At 41.0% G+C, this 12,682-nt stretch overlaps 1 protein-coding gene across 4 annotated transcripts in view; it reads right to left on the bottom strand.

Moving 5' to 3' along the window:
* LOC126354265 (glycoprotein-N-acetylgalactosamine 3-beta-galactosyltransferase 1-like) overlaps positions 1–12,682 on the bottom strand; it is a 339,265-nt gene that overhangs the window by 100,012 nt on the left and 226,571 nt on the right. The gene's annotated exons all lie outside the window — the stretch shown is intronic.

Below are 12,682 nucleotides of genomic sequence, written 5' to 3'. Positions count from 1 at the left end.
AAAGTAGTAAAGGAGTTTTGCTATTTAGGGAGTAAAATAACTGATGGTGGTCGAAGTAGAGAGGATATAAAATGTAGACTGGCAATGGCAAGGAAAGCATTTCTGAAGAAGAGAAATTTGTTAACATCGAGTATAGATTTAATGGTCAGGAAGTCGTTTATGAAAGTATTTGTTTGGAGTGTAGCCATGTATGGAAGTGAAACATGGACGATAACTAGTTTGGACAAGAAGAGAATAGAAGCTTTCGAAATGTGGTGCTACAGAAGAATGCAGAAGATTAGATGGGTAGATCACGTAACTAATGAGGAGGTATTGAATAGGATTGGGGAGAAGAGAAGTTTGTGGCACAACTTGACTAGAAGAAGGGATCGGTTGGTAGGACATGTTTTGAGGCATCAAGGGATCACAAATTTAGCATTGGAGGGCAGCGTGGAGGGTAAAAATCGTAGAGGGAGACCAAGAGATGAATACACTAAGCAGATTCAGAAGGATGTAGGTTGCAGTAGGTACTGGGAGATGAAGCAGATTGCACAGGATAGAGTAGCATGGAGAGCTGCATCAAACCAGTCTCAGGACTGAAGACAACAACAACAGTACGTGCTCTTGTAAAATTTTGTATAAAATTTTTACACAAAGATACACCTTCGGATGTACGTGCATGGTACTAAACCGGTTGTACCAGTCTCAAGAGATTACAATAACGAAGCAAATTTGACTCTCAATCAATTTTACCACATTTCAACACATTATATTCCCATTTGTTTGTGTTTCTTTCAATATGCGTAATGCTACACAACTGTTGTAGAAACAATATTTGCTACGCCAAGCAGAATCCGGAAGCGCTGGGGGAGATAAAAGCACCAGGTCTGGAGAGAGAGAGAGAGAGAGAGAGAGAGAGAGAGAGAGAGAGAGAGAGAGAGAGAGAGTGTGTGTGTGTGTGTGTGTGTGTGAGGGCGACAACGCACCGGCCACCACGGAGACCTGGGACGCCTGTGCTGCTCCGCACGATTTAAAATGAATACTGCAAAACGCCCGTCTTGCCTATGTGTGCTTGAATGACTGACGTAATACTTTACGTTCCGCTAGTCCAAGTTTTACCACATTAATGTTGGATTTGAATTGAAGAGGAACATTCCAAAAATAGGTAGTGAAATATGATGCGCATCGCCGGTAAAATATTCTTGAAGATTATAGTGCGTTACAGCATTAATCTTCGTTCTGATTTCTAGTTCGGTGTTGGTTGTGTGAAAGAAAGACTGTGGTATTTGACTGATGCTTAATAATATCAAGAGAGTAATGCGACATGACTTCAGTGACTATCGTAGCAGAATACTGTTAAATGATCTTTTACAGAACCTAAGAAATTTTGCTCACATGTAAAGACTTTTCGAAGCAACAAATTTATTGTCCCGTCCCCAGTGAATGAGACACGAACTCAAATTGAGGGTAGCAGAACTCAAATTGAGGGTAGCAAAGCAAAAGCTGAAATGCTTAACTCCGTTTTCAAATGTTCCTTTACAAAAGAAAACCCACGACAACTGTCCCAATTTAACCCTCATCCCACTGAAAAGATGAATGAAATAAGTATTAGTGTCAATGGTGTTGAGAAACAACTGGAATCGTTAAAATGGAACAAAGCTCCAGGGCCCGATGAAATACCTGTCAGATTTTATGCTGAATTTTGCGGGTGAGTCGGCCCCTCATCTAACTTTAATCCTTCATAGATCCCTCGAGCAAAAAATTGTGCCCAGTTTTTGGAAAAAAAAAAAAAAAAAAAAAGCTCAGATCACACCAGCCTACAAGAAGGGTAGTAGAAGCGATCCACAAAACTACTTTCCACTATCCTTGACATCGATTTATTGTAGAGTCTGTGTGGTAACGGGCGAATTGTGGCGCCCTGAAAATATATGGCGGACTTTGAAACCATCATGGCAGACATTTCACAGTTCGTATAGAAATTAATAGTAGCCAGATGAATCATGCTACCTCAAAAAGAAACATGCACATTACTATTATTTGCACGACGATTCTGATGTTGTAAACAGATTTTCAATACCTTTATTAGTTTAAAGTTTAGTATTTGATGGTAAATTATACAAGTAACACCCAGCAACGAATTTCCAAAATATAAACGGTTCATCCGATTTCGTCGATCTACGTGTCTACATAAAGCTATTAGTATAAACCTGAATTGGTATGAATTACAGGCATATAACTTGAATAATACATTAGTTATTGGAGCTCAAAGTGGCCGATTACAATCGATGGCGTCAGGCCTTAAGTACTCCACAGTTACACGAAAAAACGGTAGCAGCATGCTTATAAATATTTTTATTCATCTATGTCTTTGTTTATACCCATTATATACCATTCAAGAAGAAATTGGTTAAATATTTACTGTGTTACAGAAAGCACAGAGACATTAGGCTACCGGCCTACTTTTTGTTCTATTCCTTTGATATAGGCCTATGTTTATTTACTGTCGCAGGTTCGAATCCTGCCTCGGGCATGGATGTGTGTGATGTCCTTAGGTTAGTTAGGTTTAAATAGTTCTAAGTTCTAGGGGACTGATGACCACAGATGTTAAGTCCCATAGTGCTCAGAGCCATTTGAACCATTTTTTATGTTTATTTAATTTATGTGTCTAATAATGTGTGATAGAGCGTGTTTATGGTCCAGCAGTAGAAATAGTTATAACTTTTCAAGTTATTTAAATGTAAATCCAGTACTTCTAATGTGTTTCATTATGTTTGTGTGGGTGCGTTGGCATGAAGACATGGCGCGTGCGCTCTAGCCAGTCACAGCGTTCGTGAATGGGGAGACTGGATGGAAGCGAGTTCGGATGAAGAGTGTTGGAGAGTACGGCACAGACCACGGGAGTGAGTACTGGACGCGACGCTGCGGAGGCCATTAAACGTCAGCAAAACTTCAAACAGACAAATATTCAGTGTTCCAGAGTAACTCTCTCTCTCTCTCTCTCTCTCTCTCTCTCTCTCTCTCTCTCTCTTCACTGCAATGCGCTATACAGCAAAAGCGTGTTTTCGTAAATTTCAAGGTGACAGATGAAGCGTTCTAATTTCTAATGCTTTGGCTCTTTTTCATAAAACAATTAAGCAACTAACAATTTTAGTGAAACACGCAGGAAATAAATGCATCAAAATACGGCACTTTGTTATATTGTGCTCAACATCGTTAATCGACTGTGGAATTCCAGTTTTATAGTAACGTGGGGTTGGGTAGTACCAGCAATCACCGTCACACTAATAGTTCTTTTTTTTGTTGGTTGAGATGCACATATAGTTAGCTACTAACTAAAAATAAAATTTACCTTTCGTTTTTCAATAATAGGTAAGTTCTGGAAATAAAATCAGTTCCAGATTGTATTTATATGGTGGAGCTGTCTTAACGACTGCTTTTTCAGAAATTAGGTTCTAAAAGGAAGGGCGATGTCACTAGAGACGGCGTACACGATCGGACTGGGAAAGAATGGGAAAGCAGATTGGTCAGTCCCAAAGATACCATCCCATTATTGCCGCTTAAGTGAATTAGGGAAATCATGGGAAAGATACACCAGCCAACAAAGTAAGTGAAGCATTCAGTGAAGCATTTACAAAGAGCTTGGCAATGTGAGCCCACTTATCAGCATGATGTTACACCTCTTCTGGCCTGGATCTGAGTAAAGCGTGTAAAAGCCGTCGTATCCTCTCCTGAGGCAAGCTGCCCTACATTTGTTATGCCCGGTACTTTATATCCTGGACACTGGCACTAGAACAGAGTTAAATGAGCGAGCTGGTTCTAGACATGCTCTGTCGGGGACAGATCTGGGGATCTTGCTGGTCGTGGGGGTATCTTAGCATCAGACAGTTAATGAAGGCAGCTGTCATGTGTGGACGAGTATAGTTGTGCTGAAAAAAACACCGTGATACCGTCGCATGAGACGTAACATACGAGGATCCGGGAAGTCCGTGACGTGCCGTTGTGATGCCAGAATTCCCTCAATCACTAACAGCCGCGACCTGAAGTCATAACCGTAAATACCCCACACCATAGCACCTGAGCTAACACCGTTGTGCCTCTCAAAAACAATGAAAGAACTGGGCCTCTCCCCACGTCGCCGCCATGCTCGACGACGACGGTCATCCAAGGTACTGCAGAACCGCGATTCATTGCTGAATACAATGTGAGGCCTTTCTTCAACCTTCCATGCTTCCCGGTCCCTGCATCACACAAAACGCAGCCGTTTGTGTTGTGTTGTTGACGGCATGGTACGGGACGAAGCAGATTGTGGCAGGGAGTCCATCAGTTGTTCTCGGATTTCGGGCATACAGCAGAGTAAGCATGGGACAGTAATTCCCTAGTCCGAATGGCAGTCTCCGACCAATGGTACGGGATGAAGCAGAGTCCATTACTTGTTCTTGGATGGCAGGTGCGGATGAGAAAGGGTTAGATATGCTTGGGTCACATACGCCATTCCTCCCTTGTGGTGCTCAGAGTGTTCGACCGCAACCTTGGAGTACACACGCCCTCACGTTCCCAAACAGTCCAACATCAGACCACTATTGCATCTGAACGCCCCCAAAATCTGGATATTGGAAGATTTGACGACCTGGCAAAATGCAGGCCCACAATGAAGCCCATTTCGAACTCGGTTAGATGCTAATAACTCTGTCTCACAGGAGTACGTGGCATCTCTGTGCCCTTCCCAATGACCACCAACATCTGACATGCCCGTCACCAGGCCTTGAAACAACGCAAATGCACTTAAGTGGCCATTTTATCTGTCACAGAGGACTGTATCTTTCGTCATTTACATACCCACTGACGTCTTGTAGATGCTTCACATTTTTATCAGGCAGTGTAGATCTGGATGGCCGGAAGGGAATTACTATAATTCTCCGGAATGCGAGTCCAGTTTCTTATCGCTGCGTCACCTCGCTCGGTAAAAGCTTTCTTTTTCTAGTCCATTGACAAATGTGTCATTACAGCACTTCTACTTCATGTAGTTCGAGGTTTGCAGTATCATTTTGCTGATGTGTTCTGTACTTCACAGGTTGTGAATGTGAGCTGATTACGGGTTGTGATTATTTTACTGTAGTTTCCTCCGGTTGCTACTGTTATGTTCGCTACCCATTTTATTAATATGCCATCAACCATTACGAACGATTAATTAATTATGGCAATGAATTTTCTCATCTGGCAGCACAAACAAGAGCCGATTTGGGGGAACGATAGTATGTATGAGCTTATTTCTGCATACGTAGTTTGGGAAATAATGTGTAATTTTCACTTGGGCGAAACACGAGGTATCACACTGGCGCATGCAGTATAATGAGGATAGGTGTCGTCACTTGCAAGCGTCAACGCATTTCGGGAATATGGCGATAGTATGTAATGAGCGAATGCTACTAAGCTGGCGCTTGTTCACCGCTGTGTGTAAAGTTTGCTACTGGAGAAGTTTACCCACAGATAACGCTGCGACACAGTGCTTACCTTGAAACCATCCTAGCGCTTCTACTGGGCCAGAGCTTAAGACAAAATTACCCATTCATTTTCCGCGATGCAGCCACATTTCAATACATTTATGAAAGTTTGCAGGGATAGCAATTTGTTGCCCAGTTAAAGCTTAAAAAGACTTCTCACTCAATATTTCTGCTACAGCAGTCGTTCTGCCCCACATTATCGCAGTTACAACTACAATTTCTCTCTCTCTCTCTCTCTCTCTCTCTCTCTCTCTCTCTCTCTCTGATACCTACGGTGGAGACAATCTATTTCTATATTCAGCCAACAGGGTTTTGCAAGCTAACGACTGAAATTTTTAGGTGCCTGGGGATAGTTTTTCTGCTTTCGGAAAGTTACACCGTCGTGTTATGATCCATCCAGCGCGCTTCTGGATTCCTTCGACGTCTGCTGTCAGACGTACTTGATTAGGGTCTCTAGTTCTCAGACAGTACTTCAGAATATGTCGCGCTAGCCTCAATTAAAGCACAGCAAACTCCCGATTATCCAGTTTGCTGTTCTCCGTGCACCGTTCGGCGATTTTTGGAAAAAATTAACGTAACTACTGTTACAATTACGACGAATATTTTCGTTTCGAATATACCATTATACACCTCACTCATGCTTTACCACCGGAAGAGGGGTCCCCAATGCCACACTGTGTAAAGAATATTAGTGTACACAGTATGCCAAATGCTGCTCGCCGTACTTCTGTAGGACGTTGACGGAGTGTTTATATGACCATCATACTCCACAATCTGCCTTTAAAGTGAAGTTCGATGACTGGAATTCGTAAGTCAAGATATTGGCACAACTCTGTGGGGCTTTGTTACGAAGACTATTTGCAGTAAAACCTGGTAAAGTTGTTTTGAACAAAATCGGTAGTGATATCATAAATGTTTGTCAATACAGTTTTGGCGGTTTCTTACAAATAGCGTAACAACGCAACTTGCCTGGCGTCGAATGCAAAGTTTCGTCTTGTGACGTGATATTTATTTTTGTTGGGTTTTTTTTAGTGTTCTCCAATTGATTAGGAAATTCATTTGACTCGCAATCTACTTTTGCAAATGTCACGCTAAGAGGATGATGGCGATGGAATGTTTATACCATACATACATACATACAGATTGCGCACGCGTCTCCCTCTTTCGTGGTCTTCTTTGAAACGAACACCTACGTCACGTGACCAGTGGAATAAACGCGGAGCCTGCTTTTCGCTAATACAACGTGCTTTGTTAAGTGGAACTGACAGTCAACGTTTTCCTCATTTATTGCGATCCGAGCACCAACAACTGAGCAACCTAACAAATGGCTCTGAGCACTGTGGGACTTACCTTCTGAGGTCATCAGTCCCTAGAACTTAGAACTAGGTTTAAACCTAACTAACCTAAGGACATCACACACATCCATGCCCGAGGCAGGATTCAAACCTGCGGCCGTAGCGGTCGCGCGGTTCCAGACTGTAGCGCTTAGAACCGCTCGGTCACCCCGGCAGGCGCAGCCTAACACATTGACTTGATGTGAATCACTACAGCTAACATAATTTCTGCGAAATCCTCAAGATTAATGGACAGTTATCGTTTTATCAATGTCCCAGGGAAAAGGTTAACAAACCAAGTATAAAAGAGTGTGTTTACATTGTTCTAAATATACCATTTTTGTATACATTAGAATTATTTTTTTCTCCGGGGAAACTTCCCCTTTTGTGCTAAAATCTGCATGTGCTTCATCAATCACGAAAGACTGAAGAAGGCAGCAAAACATCGGTATCATCGTGAAATTGTATTTTTTCTTTCTTTCTTTCTTTCTTTCTTGCTTTCTTTCTTTCTTTTGTGCACAGGGCGAAAATGTTGAGACTGTCCTTTAAAACAGTTTTTGTTTTGTTTTTGCGTGTTTTTCAGTTTTTCCTGCGTATATTTTCCTCACGTACTAAGATTAATAACGAATATTACACCGTTTTGGGATATACTTTTAATTTCAATCTGAACGATGACAGCGCTTGTGTTTTTGCATTTCATCCGCAGCACCTTCGCCTTATGTTCGCTGTTGAACTCAATCCAGTGGTGATATGTTTGTAGTGCTGGGACGCAGAAGGCACGCTGTAAACGCGCAAGCACGATGGACTTATTTTACTGTTAATTTAGTCAGATGTTTATCTGGATTTATAATATTTCAAAATGTCGTCTATGAAATTGGCTATAGCAGAGATGAAACACGATCTCTCTCTCTTTATTAACTTTACAGAGAATATGTTTCGCTTCGCTCTTACTAACAATGAATTACGTTTTACTTATTTACTGTAAAAGACACTGAGTTTTTCTCTAAAGTTAATAATCCTGAGACTGTAATGACATGCTGTTTTGAAGAATACCAAGAACTTTATGTAACTTGGGGCACATGTAGTTGTAGAAGTAAAAATTTAGCTCTGTGAGAGAGAGGTGAAAAATATATCTAACCTGTCATTTTTAATGTTTTTTCCCTTTCTTTTCAATTTAAATAATATTGATATACATACTGTACGCCAAAATTGCAAACTGCAGATTGACCTGAGCTGAGTCTTAATTTTATCTTAGACCGAATAGCCTATTAAGGAATTTTTTCGGTTAATGTATTCACAAGGAGAGGTGAGTCAATTTGTAGAAAAGACTCAATTCTGAGCTGTATACGCGCTTCATAATCACAGTGCATAAGTGTGATTACGATAGTTTTATTCAGATTATTTCAGAGTACTGTGGTGACTTTCAGGGAATTACGAGACAAAAGTGGTAACATCAAGTATGCTATATTGAAAAGCGCGGACTGTTTGGACGTGGTGGGAAGTTACCAGTGCGCTCCAATGCTTTTCTAATATCATAAAATGAGGTATTTTGTTTACTATTGTTTCGGAGTGGAATCACTCACAGGATAACAACTGAGACGAAATTCAGTATTTTCTGTCAGCCATAGAAAAGTCATTTGCCAAAAAATTCAGCTTCAGGAATTACCGCAACTGCTACTACGCGGTTTCATTGTCTGCGACTTGCCATAATACCAAAAAGTTTCAACTTGTGGCATTGTATGTTTTTCGTGTTAGAGTTACAATGTGCAATGGAATGTAATGCCATGAAGATGTTTTTTTTATTATTTTTAGCTGCGCAATTCATGACGGTAGCGAAGTTCCAATAACGCGAGTGGGACCTTGCAGTAAGGAGCAGTTGCCCGTCAAACGATTCTTCAAATATGTTTGTAAAACGTTTGTTATGCTGTTATATCAGAATCGGAATGCTATTTTATCTGTTACGTCCTTATTTCACACAACATAGGTGTTAATATTTTAGGACTGTTACTAAGTCAAGTACAGATACTGATTCAATATTAAGACACTAAGCAGTATATGTATGAAAACGTTGATGTTTAGAAAATTCTTACGGTGAATCAGATAATTTAGTTGCCTCTGTATCTTCGGTATTGAACGAAGATTTGTTCGGCGTATGTAAATAAATTCGATCTTTCTGCACTAATTCTCAACACGAAACAACAAAATTTTGCTGCTGTCATCAACAAGGAGGTGCACCACATCCTGCTGCTGAAGTTTTCCTATAAGTTTCGTCACTAATGACTCTGACAACAATATCTCTTATTCAACAAACGCTAGTCACGGTGTTCCTAGGGAATTTTTATTCAAACTACACCAAAATTTAGTTAAATGTTACATCATATTCAATTTAACTGTACATGTAAGCATAGCAATTTTCTTTACCATTCATAACTGTGAATGTGCATTGCATATGTATATTACATTTCACTGCCGATGTGACACTTCTGTTTCTCCTAAAAGGTGGTTTCTCTTTCTTTTATTAAATGCGATTTGTTACACTTTGGTACAATTATGTATCCCAGCTGAAACTGCCTGGCAGCTTAAAACTGTATGCCGGCCAGCGACTCGAACTCGGGACCTTTGCCTTTCGCGGGAAAGTGCTCTACCAACTGAGCTACCCAAGCACGACTCACGACCTCCCAAACATCACAGAAGCTCTCCTGCGAACCTTGCAGAACTAGACGGGTCGTGAATGGGTAGCTCAATCAGTAGAGCACTTGCCCACGAATGGCGGAGGTCCTGAGTTCGAGTCTCGGGCCGGCATACAGTTTTAATCTGCCAGTAAGTTTCATATCAGCCCACACTCCGCTACGAAGTGAAAATTCTATTATGTATTCCAACTAATATTCATGAGTGTCAGTGAAAGCCTAGCCTAAAATTTTTGTCCTAGCATAATATATATGGTCTCCATATCAAATCATGTTAGGTATTCTCTTCAACAATGTAACATAATTTAAGCCCGTGCAAAAGGGCTGTAGTCAACCACGCATCCGCATTGTGTTTTGAATACCTGTATATGGTAATTAATTATTCATTGTGGCTATTTTATGCATTACAACCAAACTGCCTTTTGTGTCTATAAAATATCAAGTTCACGCGCACTTGTGCTTCCTAGGCGTCCATCTCTACAGCTGTTAACGGTTCATGCAATCTATAAACTGTTCACACCATGCGTGTCTACAAAAATACGTCTTCGATACTCTTTACAATCAAAACCATAGTTTCAGCATGCTTGGTATTCCCTAGTGCCCAGGTCTACAAAAGATAGCTGAAAACTCCACCTTAAAATTTCAATATTATAATGGTAACTATTTAAGCTTATTGCCTAAATAAATAGCTATAGAGATTATCTCATTCCAGTTTGAGCAATAGGCTGTATCGTATCCGAAAATTTCTCAAGAATGAACAGCTTCTACCACATACCAGAACATGAGTATGAAGTATAAACGCTTCATTAAATTTCTAACAGGAACCTACATGGTACAATATAGCCCGCCCGGTCTAACGCGCTGCTTCCCGAGCGGGAAGGCGTGCCGGTCCCTGGCACGAATCCGCCCGGCGGATTAGTGTCGAAGTCCGGTGTGCCGGCCAGCCTGTGGATGGTTTTTAAGGCAGTTTTCCATTTGCCTCGGCGAATGCGGGCTGGTTCCCCTGCGCAAACACTGTCTCCAAGTACGCGTACTCCATAATTACTCTTCCACGCAAACATTTGAGGCTTCACTCGTCTGGTATGAGACGTTCTCGGGAGGGGGTCCACCGGAGGGGCTGAATTCGGTGTGGGGCGGGTGGACTGCTGTGGCCTATTGTGGGGTTGTGAACCACTGAGGTCTACGGCGGGACGAAGCCTCTCCGTCGTTTCTAGGTCCCCGGTTCAATACACAATACACACACACACTACACAGTGGTACAATATACATAAACAAAATAAACAAAATAAGGTAAAATAATGTCCGCCAGAAACGTTGTCCAAACGAAGCATTAAATTTAGTAATGCTTAACTAGTGACATGTACATAGGACTGTCCGCAAACAAAGCAACGATATATAGGAACGTTCGCAAATAAAAGGCACAAAATACCCAAGGATATGACGCTGACATAGGAAAAGGGGTGAGGAACACAGAGTTCGTTGGTCTGTCTTTTCTGGGATGAACGAAACAGGTACAATGCTTAAAAAAAAAAAAAAAACAATTAACATTCGGGTAAACTTTTATACGACCAACAATCAGTTTAGGCAAAAACAGCACAAGGAATCTCTCTCTCTGCGTCACAACGAAATAATTTACTTACAAAGTTATGTGCGACTGCTGTAACAGTTTGTACATAGACCAGAAGGGGTGAAAACTTGGGTGATAACTGACGCAGTACACGAGTCCCAGCTGAAGCAGTGAATCGGCTTCTATCGCCCATCTGAGAGACAGTAAATAACATGCCATACCTCAGTGCTAAGGATGGTTGTGGTATCAAAGAAAATGACTGAAGTTTCTCTGTTTAGAATGTCATCAGGAAATTTTGCAATAATTGTTCCTTACCAGAGGTATTGGTTCGCAACTGACGCACATAAATCATACGGACATGTGACCTGAACTTATGAGTAACTTTGTTGGCGTCCGTTCTTCGAAAACGATCAATAGAATTACTGTTCACTGACACACAAAAGGAGAAATTTGTGGACGAATGTATGGTGCAGCATCAACATGTGTTCCGTGCAAAAAGAAAACAGTAACACACAAATAGAAAGTTATTAGCTGAAACTTACACAATTTATTAGCAATGTATCATCCATTTGTACGACATTAAAGATGGCGAACAAAAATAAATGAATTACCTAATCAGTTGTAGTAATCTGATTATCTGGCCAAAGTACTGACACTGCAGACTAATAAAATATTTCGAGAAAGAATGTCACACAGAAAACCCATAAACAATTGCGAAATCCTCAGTCCATAGCAAGCGGTACAGTATTTGTATTTATTAGTATAAACATTCATCCGGAAGATGAAAAGCGACCTTGAGCATCCAGAACAAGCAGAATATTCCTGAAGATTGATGCACACAATCCCTCAATAGTGAGAAATGGAACTTAACGCTATTCCCAGAAAAGAAACTATACCAGTTATGCTCGAGACCTGGGGTAACTGGCCATCTTCCACACTATTACAGCCTTATTCCCGTCAGTGGCATAGCAGCAACGCTGTACATGGCGAAATGGAACAGTATGAAAAAATTTATTTCTCTGAAAACGATCGTTCAGGACTCGATGACGACAAAGTGATATATTGGCACTTTCTCCACTCCGTTTGTGTAACACTGACCTTTCCAGATTCACAGGAGAGAGAGATCGCTCTAGCACCTCCTAAGAATTTGGATGTTTACAAACTTCAGTGCATTATTAAATGACATAGTTCGTTCATGGACTTCTTATCTCTATTAAATGCTTCGCTTTTCTACTATAATGGAACGATGTGTTGCAAAACTCAGATAAATGGCCAACAAGGCCGCATAGATCAAAGGTTATCTACAGAGCAGTAGAAGAGAGCCAATTTCCTGGTATTAATAACATTCAGCAAAAGAAAATTAGGATATTCGCTGCATACTAGCAGTAATGATTAACAGAAGAAAGCGATTACCAAAAATCCATTCTGCTTGGGGCACGCTGTAATTTTACTAACGTAGGCTAGTGAGTCGTAACGTTGTTGTTTTGCAAACTACCTCCGTCGTCGGTCATAAATCTGCCCTACCTCTTTACCCACAGGATGTACAGACACTACCATATAACTGTTGTGGTGAGTACACTGAGGTGACAATAGTCATGGGATACCTCCTAATAT

The sequence above is a fragment of the Schistocerca gregaria genome, chromosome 3 (genome assembly GCF_023897955.1).
Source record: "Schistocerca gregaria isolate iqSchGreg1 chromosome 3, iqSchGreg1.2, whole genome shotgun sequence".
Classification (NCBI taxonomy): domain Eukaryota; kingdom Metazoa; phylum Arthropoda; class Insecta; order Orthoptera; family Acrididae; genus Schistocerca; species Schistocerca gregaria.
Note: the sequence above shows the minus strand (reverse complement) of the source record. Positions and strands in the feature narration are given on the sequence as shown.